A 15,729-nucleotide genomic window follows, 5' to 3' on the forward strand; every position below is an offset into this window, starting at 1 on the left:
TTTTTTTTGGCTAAACGTTTAGTTTGGCCAAAAAAATGTTTATATATATTCGGGCCATGAGCCTGTTGCAAAGTTTCATTGTGTTTTTCTCTGCCGAATGTTGCATGCGGAGTTCTCATATCAGGTTGATGTTTAGCAAGTTATATTGATTTTTTCTTTGCAATCTTACTCAGGTATGTTGAGGTTAATTTTTTTTGGTTTTGCAAATTTTCTCAGCACTAGAGGAGCTCAACGCTGGAGGAGTTTGATGCTGAGGAGTTCATCTCTGGACAAGTTCAATGCTGAGGAGTTCGACGCTGGCTGGAGGTAAGAATTTATATGCTACTCATTAGTAGATAAAATGGAGTTTATTTCTCTATTGTGTACTTATTTTTTATTCTATGTAATTATGTTCTTTGTAATAATGTTTAACCAAATAATGAATATCTATGATTTTGTCAATGATCGACCTATTTTTGTTTTAAACCTCAAGCTCAACTCGTTGAAAATGAATGTGGAGTACCTAGTGTTCAACTCATTCCACAGGAAACCATCATCTCTCCTTCATGGAAAATAAAAAGTTTCAAAGGGCTCTTGACCTTCATATTGTGATAACATCAAAGTAAATGTGGAGGGTAGTAGGTTTCATTCCCCAATTACCTCCGCGTTAGGATGTTGAAACTCTAGGGAGAGTCTGCATATTATTCCTTATTTGCTATGTCTCATGTGCTCTCCCATCATCATTTGGACCTTCAATATATACGTGGCCATTTTGGAATTCGTCCAAATCACTCTTTTTTCCTCTAGTATTTGTTTACTAGAATTTCAGGGCAATAGAGATTGCCTCCCATGCCATATTTCTAGCCTTTGGTTGCAAAGATATGTTGGATGCATATATTCAGGAAATTTATCGGACACATAATGTGGAGGTTTTACCGTTTTTTATTAAATACATTTTCGATGAGTATTGTAGATTTTCAAAGTTTTTTTATATTTAAAATATAGTATTGTATTTAGTATTAATATTGCAAATATTAGTTATTCAGATGAAGATTGTATAATTTTAAAGTCTAAAAATAGTTTTGAATGATGAAATAATGAAAAGTTAGTGTTTCAACAATAATTATATTGAACTCCAAAAAATAATAGTTATAATGTTTTACTCAATATTATAGATTTTACACTAATTTAAATAGGTTTCATATGTAACTTCTCACATAATCATGTACCTGTGTACTCTACCTTTCTTTCTCCACTCGTTAATTTCTTCATTAAGCACTCTAGTATTTTGAGGAGGTGTTCACTCACTCATGTCATTTCATTTTTAGGAATATAATTAATTTTGGTGATTTCATTTTTAAGAATATAATTAATTTTGGTGATGTGCGTTTGTAATAGATATAAAAAAAAAGGCAACCCATAGAACCATACAATCTTGTGAATACACTGATCTGACATAATGAAGTAAAAAAACTATTTTCTTGCGCAGTGGAGATACAAAGAGAATTTTTTTGATGTAACCCTGCAGGTCAAACATAACACTTCCACTCATACATTCTTTTACACATAATAGGATCAGTTGTAATGGGATACGTTCACTAATTATAGTTTATACGTTTCTATTTCAATACTGGTTGGCTAACATACATGAAATTCTCACATAGCAGTTGCCCAAGTAATATCGATCTTCAACTCTCCGAAGAATATAGATTTAGAACACCAAAAAAGTATTGATCTGCAATTCCCTAGGAAACCTTATCCTTCTGCTGTATAGCCATTTATTAAAAATGACAAAAGGTGTGAGGAAAAAATTATTAAAATCCATTGAAATTGAAATAATACAACGCTCACACCCAACACTCGAGGATTCATAACTTTAGGGATGTACACCTCAAGATAATAAAATCCTCTTTAAAGCATCCAGCATCTCAGCATAGTTCTATACCCTTCTAACCTATACTCTTCTTTGCACCTTAGCTTCCCCTTCTACTTCGATATTGTCCAATTTACGCAGCTAGATCATGAGCATCTCAGTTACCACAATAATATTATTATATGCAACCTTGGTTCCACCATTCACAGTTGTCTCTATCATACAAACCTATACCGTAAGCTTGTCCACTTCAGCCTTTTACTGCATAAATTTCCTGAAAGGATTTTGTAATGATCCGATTCCTCTTCGTTTCCTCCAATTTCCTCTCCTTACTGGTAGGTTCCTCCATTAGAATCACCTTTTCCATGTCTTTGACATCTGATATATGCAGGAACTCATCATTCTGAATCTCTTTTCCTCTGAACAAAATCCTTTGTTCCTGAGGCTCCAAATCGATCTCCTAGGACAATAGCTTCTTGAGGTCCCCAAAGGTAGCCTACGCTGGAATCGAAACTTCATGCTGTTATGATCCATGGGAAACCTTAACCTTAATCATAGGCCCAGCTGCAGTGTCACTGGCATATCTCTTCTGAACCAACATGCCTCCAGGCCTCAATTCCCAATCCATGGCATCGCTTCTGTCCTCTGCACTGCTACTAAATAGGTGTCTGGAACTGGACCTGTTGTTCACGTTATTACCCATGTCTCCACCTCTCAACTGCATTGACAATCCTCTGCTGTCATCCACACCCAAAATTCCATAGCTTTAGAAAAAAGTTGTAATCATATAATGGAACCAGTTGAAATCTGTAGTTTTAAGAAAAAAATATTGTGCATGTGCGGAGGTCCAAGAAGTGATCAAAGGGCTTAAGATAATACATCTAGTTACAATGAAGTAAACACAAATGCATATCAGGAAGATGAACTACAATTTTTGGATAATAATGGGTGCATCTTCAATGGTTTAAGTACCAGACAAGAAGAGCTCCATAGAAGATAAGACGCAAATTGAACAGGCCAAATAATAAAAGGTTATATGAAAAATTAACACCCCGAGGCTATTAAAGTATTCATGTAATATATAACGCAAATCTTAAAGTAATATTCTAATCACTTAAAAGTATACATATTACTTATACGTGAGGATGGTGTAGCACTTCTTTGTATGAATTTCCAAATTTCGCTTGTGTGTTAACACATATCCTCATGCTTCAGACGATCCTTGTAAAAAGGGGAGTCGTTTGCACTTTCGTTAGAAATTAGATTGAAAGCCTTTGGAAAAAGGCATAATCTACTTATAATTGATCCTAGTAGAGTACACAAGTAATAATCATGATACGAAATTCTTTCGTCTTCATCACATTATAAACATGGGAACTACTTCCTACTGATGGGTAAAGTTGCTGCCATTTTTTTAAATTTTTCTTACAAACTAGAATGAATTATATTTTATATTTGAGCTTTTCTATATTTATAAAATAACCTCAATTAGTTTTCCTTTCAATGCTAAAATTATAAATTCATTTTTTTAAGCAAAATGTTTTTTATTTAAATTAGTGAAAAAATATTGGCATCAACTAATATTAGTAGAAGAGCTCATGATTTATCTTGAGCCTCTGAGTGGAAGAACTATATGTAGGTTGCATCATACTACTCCAAATTATTATAAATCATAATATTTGTTTCTTATTGATTTCAACTCTATCATCAATCTGATTCAATTTAATATTATATATATTCACCTCTTTTCCCCTTCAGATATTCTATAGATAAGTGATCAATGATATTTAAGTGGTAGGGTCAATAGAATGTAGTGAAACATTTGGATAATTAAGTGATAATCCATATTAACTCTCCAATTCACATTGTTGCCTTATTCACTTTTCCTATCCATGAATAACATCCAATATGTAGAAATATTGGTTGATGTTTTGATCAATGGATTTAGGCAAGCAAGCCAATGATCTTATGCATATGAAAATTGGAATGTTTTTTATTTTAATATTGAAGATAAATATAGGATTTATGGATGTCATTGTACTTAGTGGCATGATCAACAATCAACCCTTATTGCCTCATAGAAAAGAATTGAATGACTTATATGGTAGATGTGAAAATTTTAATGTTTTTTTAATCTTAATATTGAAGATAAATATAGGATTTATGGATGTGTGTATGTAGTGGAATGATAAAAAATCAAACCTTATTGCCTCATAGAAAATAATTGAATGACTTATTTGGAAGATAAAAATTGTAATGTTTTTTTAGCTTAATAGTGAAGATAAATATAGGATTTATGGATGTTAGTGTACTTTGGCATGATCAACCATCAACCCTTATTGCCTCATAGAAAAGCATTGAATGACTTATATAGAAGATGAAAGCCCTTAAGAATTAGTTGTTTATTGATTTGAATGTGGGTATAAACTTTTTAAATGTGGCAATTTGTGCAACAAAATCATACATAACATGATGAAAAATATCCATTGATGGGTTAACCTTCAATATGGTATAGTCCAAACTTGATAAACATGACAATATATATCTAATTTCAAGGATTGGTATTCTCATGATAAGTAAAAGATTCATTCAATAGTGAAGCGATCTCATTAGGCATGGATGTACTAATAATTATTTTAGCCTTAGGGGTATGGAGAGTCATGGGAGTAACTATTAGAGGATTAGAGGCCCTAGCTTGGGTTGAAAGTATGTTAGGGTCCAACCCTAATCCCTTTATTTATTTAATAAGCCCAGTGGGTCAAGTCAAAGTCATAGTCAATTATAGAATCAATAAATCTCGTATTAATAATTATAAGTGGTTGACCTGCATTAAAGAAAAGGGACCACAGTAGTTGTAAACGGGCCATAGTTAATAAATAAAGTGGTTAACCTATGTTATACAAGGGACCACTAGTAGTTAGGGTTTTGGAAGTCATTTAGCTATAAATAGTCTTAGTTAGTAAGGGAAATATCATCAAGTCTTATTGTAATTGAGCTCTGCTTAGCTCGAGGTTGCCCCCTCGAAGATGAAAGTGAACATTGTATCTGTTTCTGAATAATAAAATACTTTGCGGTTTTTCTCATTTCATGTGATAATTCTATGTTTTGGTTTATATTTATTTGTATTTATGGTATTCTATATTTCTCACAGGTCAAGAGAATAACAAGTGGTACCAGAGCACTTTCCAGGGCCAGTTGTACCTCCAATTTTCGCAGATTTTTTTTTAGACTAGAGATGTCTTCCGACGTCTTTAAACGACATGATATGTCATTAAGCACATAAACCTATGGATTTGGGGAGGCATGCATGCAAGAACAACAAGAGGTGGACATGCTTGTTGGATTCCCTTGTAACCCCTGTGGGTATCCCTTCAAGTAGTAGTGCATTAGATAGAACCGTGCATGGGTTGCACTTCTACGTACCCTTGGGTATATCAGAAGCCCCCTAGGCTCCCCTAAAACCTAACCTTAGATAAGTCATCGACCGTATTCCTCCTATAATACATCGAGAACAACACCCATGGACATTAATGGTGCATATGATAGGGTAGTCAGGTAGTATGGCTAAGGGCACAGTCGATCCTCCTTAGTTAGTGCCCTGAAAGACTAGGTCAAGCACTACTATTGGACCCCTGTGTATATTGAGATCTGTTGCGCCTAACATTCCTTTGTAACCATAGTTCCATCTGCTATCTGAATATTTCCCTCTACCTTATCTTCTAGATCAGATCCAACAGTTGGAGTTCTGCCAGAGTCATGCAACTCACATTTAGTCGTTGGGGTTCTGCCGCCGCTAGGCAAATCAGATTCAGCAGTTGAGGTTTTCATAATTTTGATCAGACTCTTGTGCAGTGATGGTTTTGGCCGCTATAGTCCAGATAAGATTGTCTCAATACAATTGATAGTACCAAGACCTTAGGATTTCTATTACTACAGTCCAGGCCAAACTTTCGCAGGACATTGGCCACGATCAGGCTTTCTAGAATTCGGACATTGCAGTATTGATGAGCAGGGAGTAAAAATACTTTCGAGTAAAAAAAAGAGTTAGATACCATCCCATGGAACTTGCAAGAAACTTAACCCATAAGATTGAGGATGCCAAAATGGTCATAGTGGTACCATTCACTTGTAAGCCCCAAATTTTCCGGCGGTCCCAAATTTCTTCTTGATGCAACCTCAAGTGATCCACATCATTAGACTCTCGAGCTTGCCCTATTTCCAAGAAGTCTACTCTTAAGTAAGCTCAAAAAACTTGTCTCGGATTGGTGTATTCTAGTTACTAGATTTCAAGTTATGGCTACAGAAAAGGCAGTCGAGAAGGTCAACAACCTTGGAGAAATATTTGATGCATTCGATACCAAGGTTCTCAAACAGCTCTCAGATATAACAACCCTTATAAGATTGCCTCATATGAAGGAGACTAGTGTTGATATATAGATAGAAGGAGAATCTAGCCATCATATTCACTTCCGCGGAAATCACCACTCTTCCAACCATAGGACGCCCAAGCTAGACATGTAGAAATTTGATGGCTCTAACCCTGCAATATGGATAACACAAATGGGGTAGTATTTCTTCCTTAATGATATCCATGAATATGAAACTAAACTACATGTGGAAGCCCTTTACTTGGACCAAGAGAGATGCCAGTGGTGGAGGTGGAATCAAAAATGTTATCCAGGGAGAGAAACTTGGAACATGTTCTCAAAAGTGATATGTGATCACTTTGACCGGGAATCTAATTTTTTGGGCCATCTCACAAAGCTCCAGAAAACGGGTATAGTAAAGGACTACAGTACAACCTTTGATCAATTGGCCATCAAAACTGATAGTCTAGGAGATGACTTATACTTGGAATGTTTCATCAGTGGCCTAAAAGAAGCCATTCAAGACCATGTCTAGATGCACCACCCAGTTACTTGGTTGGACACATGCCGCAAGGCCTTAGATGTGGATATCGCCTTAAATTCCTAATCCAATCATCCAAATTTCGTCACCAAGGTGCGTCCCACCCAGGCTCAGGGCCCCACCCAAACACTTAAGGTTCAAAATGTGTCACCAACAGAAATGGCTGAAAGATGAAAACAAGGACGGTGTTACTACTGTGATGAAAATTAATCTCATGGACATAAATGTAAGGAGCCAGAATTCTTCCAAATTAATGTTACTGATAACATCTTAGTAGATGAAGCTCCATCCCTTGAGGTGCCTGAGGAAGAAGCAGCGAAACCCAAACTGACAATGATCTCACAACTACGCTAAATGAGTCGTTCATTTCACTACATGCCTTGGCTGAAATTTCTTCACCTCAGACTCTCAAAATCCGAGGCTTTATTAAACATCAACTAGTAGTGGTATTGATTGATAGTGGTAGCACTCATAACTTTATCCATAAGAGAGTCGCAAAAGTTTTTCATTGCTTTGTGTGGGCGGTATCTAATTTCCAAGTCCTTATCGTTGATGGGGGGACCATGAAATGTGAAGGCCGCTGTGAAAATATTAAGCTTTAGATGGGAGACTACCACCTAAAGACCCACATGTTTGCTATTGAAATGGGTGATTGTGACATTATTTTGGGTGCTGAATGGCTTCACACATTGGGCCCTATCACAATGTATTTCTAGGAGTTATATATGAGCTTTAAGCTAAATGACCACATTCATACATTAAGGGGACACCAGGCAAGTGCTCCTACTATCATCATCTCACATAGAATGGAGAAGTTTTCAAAAAAGGGCCATCATGGAGTAGTCTCCCAATGTAATTCCATCTAGGACATTGAATCCACTACTCCTCATATTCATCCTAAGATGCAACAAATCTTAGATCACCACCGACACGCCTTTGACAAACCTAAGAGATTCCATCCTCTAGGGGTGAACATGATCATAAAATCCCTTTGATCTCGGGGGCCCAACCACTTAATTTCTACCCATATCGATATCCTTTTGCCCAAAATAATGAAATTGAAAAAATCATCAAGGAACTCCTTGAAGTCGATGTTATTCGTCATAACATCAATCCTTATTCATCTTCAGTGGTCATGGCTCTAAAGAAATATGGTGAATGGTGCATGTGTCTAGACTTTCGGGCCCTCAACAAGCTTACTATGAAGGAAAAAGTTCCTATTCCGGTTGTTGATAATCTACTTAATGAACTTCATGGTGCTCAATTATTTACCAAGCTAGACCTTCGCTCAGGCTATCACCAAATACACATGAAGGAACTATACATTCCTAAGATTTCCTTTCAAACTCATGAAGTCCATTATGAAATCTTGGTCATTCCATTTGGTCTCTGTAATGCTCCATCTACTTTTCAAAGCCTCATGAACCACCTGCTGAAACCATATCTCCAGAAATTTGTCCTGGTCTTCTTTGATGACATTCTCATCTACAACATAACCTAGGACAAACATCTTCAACATGTAGACTAGATATTGCAATTAATTCGCGATCACAAATTATTTCTCAAATTATCCAAGTGCTCTTTTGGCATGGAAGAAGTTGACTATTTGGGACACATTGTGGGCCGTGAAGGAGTGAGTTTTGATCCGAAAAATATTTAGGCAATGCAAGATTGGCCCCGACCAAAAACCTTGATGATTTTGAGGGGATTCTTGGGTCTCACTGGTTACTATCATAAATTTGTCCACAATTATGGTCGCATTATTAGACCCCTCACTAATCTTCTCAAGAAAAATTCATTTCTCTAGACTAATGCAACTCAGCATGCCGTCTTCGCCCTCAAATAGGCCATGTGCTCCACTCCCATATTGGCCCTACCAGACTTCACCAAATATTTTGTGATTGAATGTGAATCTTTTGGTACTGGTATTGGCCTTGTATTAATGTAGGAAGGTAGACCATTGGCTTTCACTAGCCAACAACTTAGTGGAAAAAATCTGGGTCAATCTACCTATGAGAAAGAAATGATGGCCATCTTACATGCAGTAGACACTTGGTAGTCATACTTTTTGGGGCAGTGTTTCCAAATCTGCATGGACCATCAAAGCCTAAAATATTTTTTGGAGCAGCGTCTATCATCACCACAGAAAAATAAATGGCTTGCCAAAATGTTGGGATATGATTATGAGATAATTTACAAGAAAGGGTGTGACAATGTAGTATTTGATGCTTTATCGCGCCAATTTGAGGATGAGAGCACCGTGCTATCACTCTCTCTACCCATCCTAGATTGGATTGAAGAGGCCCACAAGGAATGGTTCTCCCACCCATCTCTTTCCCAACTCATCAATAATTTGAGAGAAGATCCTAATTCCTTAGCTGACTACTCTTGGAAGGATGAGATTCTTCGCTACAAGGATCGAGTGGTTTTATCACCGACATCTGTCCTCAAAACCCACATCTTTGATGACCTGTACTCATCTCCAATTTCATGACATTCAGCCTTTCAGAAGATTTATGCTCGCATAAATCATTCTTTCTTTTGGACTGACATGAAAAATGGCATTCTTACTTTTGTAGTTGAATGAGATGTGTGCCAATGCAACAAAGGGGAGATAGTTAAGTTACCGGGAACCTTACAACCATTTCCACTCCCTGACTCTATCTGGATGGATGTTTTCATGGATTTCATCACTGGTCTCCCAAAGTCAAGAAACAAATCAATCATCATGGTGGTTGTGGACAAACTTTCTAAATATGCTCATTTTTGTGCTCTACCACACCCATTTACACCCACTTTGGTGCCTCGAGTTTTCTTGGACTAGATCTTCAAACTGCATGGCATGCAAACTTCCATTGTTTCTAATTGTGACCCCACTTTCACCATCAAATTTTGGCAAGAACTTTTCAAGCTACAAGGCACGAAACTCCAACTCAGTACTACCTATCATCCCCAAACTAACGGTCAAATAGAAACAATCAACAAATATTTGGAGACATATCTAAGGTGCTTCACTTCAAAAAAGTAGCATCAATGGGTACAATGGCTACCTTTAGCTAAATGGTGGTATAATACTAACTATCATGAAGCCACAAAGATGACTCCATATGAGGCAGTGTATGGCAAACTCCCTCCTTCACCTATTTCTTATATCCCTGGATGTTTTAAAGTACAAGAAGTTGATCAACTCCTCAAGAACTGTACCTAGGATAGCTCATCTCAAAGATAATCTACATCAAGCACAAAATCAAATGAAGTATTAGGAAGACCAACATTGTTCCGAGGACACATTTCAAGAAGGGGATTAGGTATTCCTACGACTCCAACCATATAAGAAAACATATCTCAAAGAAAAGGGTTGCCAGAAACTAGTAGTAAAATTATATGGACCTTATTAGATACTTCAGCTCATAGGAATCGTCTTCTACAAATTGGCCTTGCCATCTACTTCAAAAATCCATCCAGTCTTCCATGTATCATGCCTCAAGAAAGTGGTGGGGAACAATTGTAGAGTTTAACCAAGTCTACTTGAATTGGATGAGGAAGTCTCACTTTGGGTCCAACCTTCGAACCTCTACTCTTCTTTGCACCTTAGCTTCCCCTTCTGCTTCGATATTTTCCAATTTAAGTAGCTATATCATTAGCATCTCAGTTACCACAATAATATTATTATATGCAACCTTGGTTCCACCATTCACAATTGTCTCTATAATACAAACTTGTACCATAAGGTTGTCCACTTCAACCTTTTACTGCATAAATTCCCTGAAAGGATTTTGTAATGCTCTCATTCCTTTTCGTTTCCTCCAATTTCCTCTCCTTACTGGCAGGTTCCTCCATTAGAATCACCTTTTCCATGTCTTTGACACCTGATATGTGCAGGAACTCATCATTCTCCTTTTCTTTTCCTCTGAACAAAATCCTTTGCTCCTGAGGCTCCAAATCGACGTCCTAGGACAATAGCTTCTTGAGGTCTCCAAAAGTAGCCTACGCTGGAATCGAAACATCATGTTGGTATGATCCATGGGAAACCTTAACCTTAATCATTGGCCTAGCTACAATGTCACTAGAATATCTCTTCTGAACCAACATGCCTCCATGCCTTTATTCCCAATCCATGGCATTGCTTTTGTCCTCTGCATTGCTGCTAAAAAGGCGTCTAGAACTGGACCTATTGTTCATGTTATTACCCATGTCTCCACCTCTCAACTGCATTGACAATCCTCTACTCTCAACCACACCCAAAATTCCATAGCTTTAGAAAAAAGTTGTAGCTGGATAATGGAACCAATCGAAATCTGTAGGTTTAAGAAAAAAATATTGGGCATGTGCGGAGGTCCAAGAAGTGATCAAAGGGATTAAGATAATACATCTAGTTACAATAAAGAAAACACAAATGCATATCACGAAGATGAACTACAATCTTTGGATAATAATGGGTGCATCTTCAATGGTTCATGAATATGGCACTTTAAGTACCAGACAAGAAGAGCTCCATAGAAGATAAGATGCAAATTGAGTAGGCCAAATAATAAAAGGTTATATGAAAAACTAACACCCCGAGGCTGTTAAAGTATTCATGTAATATATAACACAAATCTTAAAGTTATATTCTAATCACTTAAAAGTATATATATTACTTATAAATGAGGATGGCGTAGCACTTCTTTGTATGAATGTCCAAATTTCGCTTGTGTATTAACACATATGCCCATGCTTCAGATGATCCTTGTAAAAAGGGGAGTCGTTTGTAAAAAGGGGAGTCATTTGCACTTTAGTTAGAAATTGGATTGAAAGCCTTTGGAAAAGGGCATAATCTGCTTAGAATTGATCCTAGTAGAGTACACAAGTAATAATCATGATATGAAATTCTTTCGTCTTCATCACATTATAGATATGGGAACTACTACCTATTTATTGGTAAAGCTGCTTCCATTTTTTTAAATTTCTCTTACAAACTAGAATAGATTATATTTTATATTTGAGATTTTCTATATTTATAAAATAGTCTCAATTAGTTTTCCTTTCAATGTTAAAATTATAAATATATTTTTTTAAGAAAAATGTTTTTTTATTTAAATTAGTGAAAAAATCTTGGCATCAACTAATATTAGTAGAAGAACTCATGATTTATCTTGAGCCTTTGAGTGGAAGAACTATATGTAGGTTGCATCATACTACTCCAAATTATTATAAATCATAATATTTGTTTCTTATTGATTTCAACTCTATCATCAATATGATTCAATTTAATATTATATATATTCACCTCTTTTCCCCTTCAAATATTCTATAAATAAGTGATCAATGATATTTAAGTGGTAGGGTGAATAGAATGTAGTGAAACATTTGGATAATTAAGTGATAATCCATATTAACTCTCTAATTCACATTGTTGCATTATTCACTTTTCCTATCCATGAATAACATCCAATATGTAGAAATCTTGGTTGATGTTTTAATCAATGGATTTAGGCAAGCAAGCCAACGATCTTATGAATATGAAAATTGGAATGTTTTTTATTTTAATATTGAAGATAAATATAGGATTTATGGATGTGAGTGTATGTAGTGGCATGATAAAAGATCAACCCTTATTGCCTCATAGAAAATAATTGAATAACTTATATGGAAGATAAAGATTGTAATGTTTTTTTAGCTTAATATTGAAGATAAATATAGGATTTATGGATGTCAGTGTACTTTGGCATGATCAACAATCAACCCTTACTGCCTCATAGAAAAGCATTGAATGACTTATATAGAAGGCGAAAGCCCTTACAAATTAGTTGTTTATTGATTTGAATGTGGGTATAAACTTTTTAAATGTGGAAATTTATGCAACAAAATCATACGTAACATGATGAAAAATATCCATTGATGGGTTAACCTTTAGTATGGTATAGTCCAAACTTGATGAACATGTCAATATATATCTAATTTCAAGGATTGGTATTCTCATGATAAGTGAAAGATTCATTGAATAGTGAAGTGATCTCATTAGGCATGGAAGTACTAATAATTATTTTAGCCTTAGGGATCTGGAGAGTCATGGGAGTAACTATTAGAGGATTAGAGGCCCTAGCTTGGGTTGAAAGTATGTTAGGGTCCAACCCTAATCCCTTTATTTATTTAATAAGCCCAATGGGTCAAGTCAAAGTCATAGTCAATTATAGAATCAATAAATCTCATATTAATAATTATAAGTGGTTGACCTGCATTAAAGAAAAGGGACCACAATAGTTGTAAATGGGCCATAGTTAATAAATAAAGTGGTTAACTTGTGTTATACAAGGGACCACTAGTAGGTAGGGTTTTGGAGGTCATTAAGTTATAAATAGTCTTAGTTAGTAAGGGAAATATCATCAAGTCTTATTGTAAGTGAGCTCTACTCAGCTCGAGGTTGCCCCCTTGAAGATGAAAGTGAACATTGAATCTATTTCTGAATAATAAAATACTTTGCAGTTTTTCTCATTTCATGTGATAATTCTATGTTCTGGTTTATATTTATTTGTATTTATGGTATTCTGTATTTCTCACAGGTCAAGAGAATAATAAGTGGTATCAGAGTACTTTCCAGGGCTAGTTGTACCTCCAATTTTCGCAGATTTTTTTTTAGGCTAGAGATGTCTTTTGACATCTTTAAACCACAGGATATGTCATTAAGCACATAAACCTATGGATTTGGGGAGGCATGCATGCAAGAAAAACAAGAGGCGGCCATGGTTGTTGGATTCCCTTGTAACCCCTGTGGGTACCTGTTCGAGTAGTAGCGCATTAGATAGAACTGTGCATGGGTTGCACTTCTACGTACCCTTGGGTATATCAGAAGCCCCCTAGGCTCCCCTAAAACCTAACCATAGATAAGTCATCGACCATTTTCCTCCTATAATACAATGAAAACAACACCCATGGAGATTAATCGTGTGTATGATAGGGTAATTAGGTAGTACAACTAAGGGTACAGTCGATCCTCCTTAGTTAGTGCCCTGAAAGACTAGGTCGAGTACTACTATTGGACCCATGTGTATATTGAGATCTGCTACACCTAAAATTCTTTTGTAACCATAGTTCCATCTGCTATTTGAATATTTCCCTCTACCTTATCTTCCAGATCATATCCAATAGTTGGAGTTTTGCCACAGTCATGCAACTCACATTCAGTCATTAGGGTTCTGCCACCATTGTGCAAATCAGATTCAGCAGTTGGGGTTTTCATAGTGTTGATTAGACTCTTATGCAGTGAGGGTTTTGGCTGCTATAGTGCAGATCAGATTGTCGCAGCACATTTGACAGTACCAAGACCTTAGGATTTCTGTTACTACAGTCTAGGCCAAATTTTCATAGGACATTAAGCAGGATCAAGCTTTCTGGAATGCAGCCATTGCAGTATTGATGAGCAGGGAGTAAAACTACTTTCGAGTAAAAGAAAAGAGTTAGAGACCATCCCATGGAACTTGCAAGAGACTTAACCCATAAGATTGAGGATGTCGAAATGGTCATAGTGGTACCATTCACTTGTAAGCCCCAAATTTTTTGGCGGTCCCAAATTTTTTCTTGATGCAATCTCAAGTGATCCATGTCATTAGACTCTCAAGCTTGCCCTATTTCCAAGCATTCTACTCTTAAGTAAGCATAAAAAACTTATCTAGGATTGGTGTATTCTAGTTACCAGATCTCAAGTTATGGCTGCAGAAAATGTAGTCAAGAAGGTCAACAACCTTGGAGAAATATTTGATGCATTCGATACCAAGGTTTTCAAACAGCTATCAGATATAGCAACCCTTATAAGATTGCCTCATATGAAGGAGACTAGTGTTGATACATAGACAGAAGGAGAATCTAGCCATCATATTCACTTCTGCGGAAATCACCACTCTTCGAACCACAGGATGCCCAAGCTGGACATGTAGAAATTTGATGGCTCTAACCCTGCAGTATGGATAACAAAAATGGAGTAGTATTTCTTCCTTAATGATATCCACAAAGATGAAACTAAACTACATGTCGAAGCCCTTTACTTGGATCAAGAGAGATGGTAGTGGTGGAGGTGGAATCAGAAATGTTATCTAGGGATAGAAACTTGGAACATGTTCTCTAAAGTGATATGTGATCGCTTTGACCGGGAATCTAATTTTTTGGGCCATCTCACAAAGCTTCGGAAAACGAGTATAGTAAAGGACTACAGTACAACTTTTGAGCAATTGTCCATCAAAACTGATAGTATAGGAGATGACTTATACTTGAAATGTTTCATTAGTGGCCTCAAAGAAGCCATTCAAGACCATGTCTAGATGCACCACCTAGTTACTTGGTTGGATGCATGTCGCAAGGCATTAGATGTGAATATCGCCTTAAATTCCTTATCCAATCATCCAAATTTCGTTGCCAAGGTGCATCTCACCCAGGCTCAGGGCCCCACCCAAACACTTAAGGTTCAAAATGTGTCACCAATAGAAATGGCTGAAAGATGAAAACAAGGACAATGTTACTACTGTGATGACAAGTAATCTCATGGACATAAATGTAGGGAGCCAAAATTCTTCCAAATTAATGTCACTGATAACATCTCAATAGGTGAAGTTCCATCCCTTGAGGTGCTTGAGGAAGAAGCGGTGAAACCCAAATTGACAATGATCTCACAACTACACTAAATGAGCCATTCATTTCACTACATGCCTTGGCTGACATTTCTTCACCTCATACTCTTAAAATCTGGGGCTTTATTAAAAATTGACCAGTAGTGGTATTGATTGATAGTGGTAGCACTCATAAATTTATCCATAATAGAGTCGTAGAAGTTGTTCTTTGCTTTGTGTGGCCGGTATCTAATTTCCAAGTCCTTATCGTCGATGTGGCGACCATGAAATGTGAAGGCCGCTATGAAAATATTAAGCTTCAGATGGGAGACTACCACCTAAAGACCCACATGTTTTCTATTGAAATGGGTGTTTGTGACATTATTTTGG

At 36.5% G+C, this 15,729-nt stretch overlaps 1 long non-coding RNA gene and 2 pseudogenes across 3 annotated transcripts in view; 1 reads left to right on the forward strand and 2 right to left on the reverse strand.

The window, feature by feature from the left end:
- Positions 1-15,729, forward strand: part of LOC149175243 (uncharacterized) — a 124,580-nt gene that overhangs the window by 66,537 nt on the left and 42,314 nt on the right. For all 3 annotated transcript variants that reach the window (XR_016258537.1, XR_016258536.1, XR_016258538.1), the window contains exon 3: positions 217-306. This is a non-coding gene — a long non-coding RNA (uncharacterized LOC149175243). The remainder of the gene's footprint in view (positions 1-216; positions 307-15,729) is intronic.
- LOC149175244 (BAG family molecular chaperone regulator 4 pseudogene) lies at positions 1,871-2,555 on the reverse strand (annotated as a pseudogene).
- Positions 10,309-10,927, reverse strand: LOC149175245 (BAG family molecular chaperone regulator 4 pseudogene; annotated as a pseudogene).

Source organism: Pinus tabuliformis, chromosome 4_1 (genome assembly GCF_031772625.1).
Source record: "Pinus tabuliformis cultivar Carrire ecotype Pingquan chromosome 4_1, CPIR1, whole genome shotgun sequence".
Lineage (NCBI taxonomy): Eukaryota > Viridiplantae > Streptophyta > Pinopsida > Pinales > Pinaceae > Pinus > Pinus tabuliformis.